Genomic DNA, 4,353 nt, shown 5'->3' with positions numbered 1-4,353 from the left:
ATATATATATATATATATATATATATATATATATATATATATATATATATATATATATCCATCTGTACCATGTTTGAATAATAATTGACATGTTGTAAATATTTGCAGAAACTATGGAGCACTGCCGAGACGAAGAAACAGAAACGATATTGGGGGACATAATTGCAAATGGAAGGGATGAAGTTGCGTCATTTCTCCTCGACACCGTTGCTCAGCTGGAAGAACTGGGTGAAGAAGAGGGCTATGTTCATGATGGCTTCAGCCCATTAATGCCGGTACAAGAAGAGGACTATGTTCATGATGGCTCCGGTGACACAATGGAGGTACAAGAAGGAGACCGTGCTGACTGCTCCGGTGACCGAACCGAGCCCGGCCAGGTATATATATATATTAGTTAAGCCCGTGCTGACTAGTTAATTGATGCTTCCATTGTTTTGGTATATGTACACATATTAATTACTCTCGTCTTTCTTCCTTATAATTTCTAGCCCTCCGGATCGAGCACAACTTCGGTAAGGAGACGAGGCCCAAAGAAAAAGTTGAGCTCGGATGAAAAGTTTGAGATCATAGAAATCACGCCCGACGGCGAACCGATTGAACCCATCCGGACAAGGAAGACATTTTCTGCTCAGTGCGGGGTTCTTGTTAGGGAGAAGATCCGGATCAGCATCCAGCAATGGTATAAGCCTAAGGAGGAAGACCCTGAGGTGTCTTATGTCAATGATATGCAGAAGGAATATCTTTGGATTGAGCTGAAGGAAAATTTCACCCTACCGCCAGAGGAGGATCCGGAGAAGCCAGTTAAAGAGCAATTAATCAAGTCTTGTGCTCTTAAGAAGATGGCAACCCTAATGAGGAGGTGGAGGAAAGAGCTGAACCAGTTTGTCGAAAAAAAAGACACCAGAATTCATCGGCAAATATGAGAAGATCAAAGATCACTGGCCCGCATTTGTGGCCCACAAGACATCGAAAAAGAGTAAGAAGATGTCGGAGACAAACAAGAAAAATGCTGCGAAGTAGAAGCTTCACCATCGCACGGGGTCAGGTGGCTACCTGCAAGCCCGGCCTAAGTGGTCCAAGGCTGAGAATGATCTGCTTGAAAAAGGGATCAAACCAGAGACAATGAGATGGCCAGACCGTTGCCGGACTTGGTTCTTCGGGTCTGGCGGAACCTTGGACCCTGCAACAGGGTTTTGCCAGTGGACGGACGAGCAACTGGAAATACCAGTCAAGAACCTTCGAAACTATATCGATGCAGCGCAGCGAGGGACGTTCCTTCCAAACAGGGAGAAGCACGAGCTCACAATGGCCCTTGGGAATCCTGAGCAACCTGGACGGACAGGAGGCACGCTAGGCTCCATTCCGCGGAAGGTTTGTTTTTCGGACGCAGGGGGTTATAAAACCCACGAGAGGAGGAAGAAACTGGAGCAGGACCAACTGCAGGCGCTGCACGAAAGGGTAATGGGGCTAGAGGATCGAGAAGAGGAACGAGAAGCAGCAGATCACAGCAAACGACCTGTCGAAGCTTCCCCCGAAGCTACCCCGCCATCTCAGCGGAGAAGCAGCGTGGCTTCCACCGAGCTGCTTCAGCCGGAGCATGTCTTGACGGCTCCTGCCAGCTATCCCGTGGATGGTATCACGGAGTCTCAAAATTGCCACATTATGGCGCGATGGATGAATTTGAAGGTCAAGGCGGCTGTTGGCCAAGTTTATCCTAGTGTACCCGGCACAACTTATCACTGCCAGCCGATTCCAGAAGGATATGCTAAGGTGATGGTGGATGAAATAACGGAGGGATTTGAGGACCTCCCGCTTGAGCACCCTACCGGTGAAGGGGAGACTAGGCTGGGTTGTGCTCTGAAGACTCCATGCCTATGGCGGAAGGAGCTCATCAACCTTCTGAACTGGACGCCTCCGCCTCCTCCTCCTCCTCCGGCGAGTCAGGGCACTCCGCCTCCTCCACCGCCTCCTCCTCCGGCGAGTGACGATCATGGCACGCGTGGGGCACTCCGCCTCCTCCGGCGCGTGGCGGCACTCCTCCTCCTTCTTCGGCGCATGGCGGCACTCCACCTCCTTCTCCGCCTGCGCCGGCGCTCCCGAGCAGCCAGCAGCCTCCTCCTTCTCCGCCTTGCCAGCAAGGGCGGAAGAGACCCGCCGCCGCCCCGGCTGCTCCGGCGCGTCGTACTCCTTCTCCTCCGCCTCGTAAGCAAGCACGAAAGAAGACAGACGCCGCAGCCGCTCCATCTGCTTTGGCGTCTAGCAGCACAACCAGAGGCGAGAGGCAATACAAATATGGTCCATCGTCTCTCAAGCCTCTAGAGAAGTTACCGTACGAGAGGTCCGAGGAGGAAAACAATACAATTGTGCGGACCCACGTGAAGGAGTTCTTTGAAGGGGTGAAAGCAAAGAGACATCCACCTCCGGAGGAGAAGGGAGATCCGGTGAAAGCAAAGCGCACTATCGATGCCCTGAGGAAACCACCAAAGTCTCCGCCGAGAACCAACTATGAGCGCATTACTTAATAGACATATCTCCAAGCCCAGCGGTCGGGAACTACTGTCAGTGCTAAAAGGTCAAAAGAACGAGCAAAGGGGAAAAAATTGCCCAGCTCGGCGAACAAGCACAGCAATCGTGCCCCCCGCTCAATGTGTCTAATGCTCCGGGGACGGTGGCCGGTTATGGCAATCTTGAAGATTACCTGCCTGACGATGCACTTCCTGATTTCTTGGAGGTGGACGAACACAGATACGAGTACGGGAAGCCTCTCGTCAAAGATGAAAAATCTCTGACAACAATGATGCAAAGATTCCATAATTGGTACATGGAAACCTGTAGAGAGTCTGGGGTACGAATGCTTTGTATCTGCATATTAAAGAGGAGCATGATCTCGTTGCAAATGATCTGTTGACTGTTCCATTTGATGAGTTCTTCGCGTTCTTCAATCAAAAGGCCCTCGATAAACTAATGGTCTTTTGCTACTGTCTGTAAGTACTATTTCTGTCATTAAGTCTCTATATATAGCTCGGCTCTTTCATTTCATGTATTTATAATTAATTGTCCTCAATATATTATGCAGATTGAAGATCGTCGAGTGCAAAAAACAAGAAATTTATGATATTGGGTTCATTAACACAAATATCATAGATGAATTTCTGGTTAAAAAGGACATCAAAGAGGCCGAGGACAACGTGCTACAATCATTGATCAAAAATCAAAACCAAGATGCCATACTCTTTCCTTACAACGGCAAGTGAGTGTTATTGTCGTGTGCATATTCGGTTTCCCTTATTACTCGAGCGAGGTTATAGTAATGTAATTGATGAGTTATGCATGCGTGCGCAGGTACCACTATATTCTTCTGGAGATTAAGCTTGAGCGTGGACTAGTAACCGTCTTAGACTCGAGACGGAAAGATCGCAAACCCTATGCGGACATGACTGAAGTGCTCAGCAGGTAAGTTCAATCGATCATTATCACACCATATCGACAACTTTTTGTTCATTTCCTGATATCTCAAGTAATAATAATTATTTTCTTTGTCTTGCAGGGTTTGGAAACAGTTCACCGCACAAGCTCCGGGACTGCCGAAGGAGCTGCGATATACATACCTGAAAGTAAGTACTACTGGCTAGCTAGTTGCGCGCATCTCCCATTGATTCTATAGCTATACTTTCACCAATGCCATTTATAATGCTTCATTATCAGTTTGATTGACCTCTATTTCTCGTAAAGTGCTTGTGGCAGGAAGAAGGGAATGATTTCTGTGGATACTACGTGTGCGAGTTCATCCACAACGCGACTTTGAAAAACAAGTGGGGCTACTCTCGAAGACAATATGAAGCGCGTAAGCAATAATATTCACAATTTCATTTTATTACACCATCATTTCTGTTGAGCTTCATTCATATATATGTATTAATTAACCCCCTTCTTCAAATTAGACGTGGCAGATGCGGAATGAACTCCTAGAACCAGATCGCATGAAAGGAATTCAAGAGGAATTGGCGGGATTCTTTCTTGACCACGTCATCAATAAAGCCGGAGAATACCATGTGGAAATTGATTTCAATTGCTAGGAGATTGTAATTAAGAGATCTTACATATTGTACATGTATGTAGCCAGTAGCGTCGGATACATGATACAAAAACTTGTTGTTCGACCAATCTCTCCGAGAAGGAGAGGTCGATCGATCACTTCTCTTGGTATGCATGACGAACTTCTGTACTCAATGGTTCTCTCGATCACTTATGTATATAGTACGTAGCGTCGACCAAGCACGGACATAAGCGAGGACACTTCTCTCTATTAATTAGCTAGCTAACACAATATATGAAACACCTAAATTAACCCCC

The sequence above is a fragment of the Triticum dicoccoides genome, chromosome 3B (genome assembly GCF_002162155.2).
Source record: "Triticum dicoccoides isolate Atlit2015 ecotype Zavitan chromosome 3B, WEW_v2.0, whole genome shotgun sequence".
NCBI classification, from domain to species: domain Eukaryota; kingdom Viridiplantae; phylum Streptophyta; class Magnoliopsida; order Poales; family Poaceae; genus Triticum; species Triticum dicoccoides.
Note: the sequence above shows the minus strand (reverse complement) of the source record.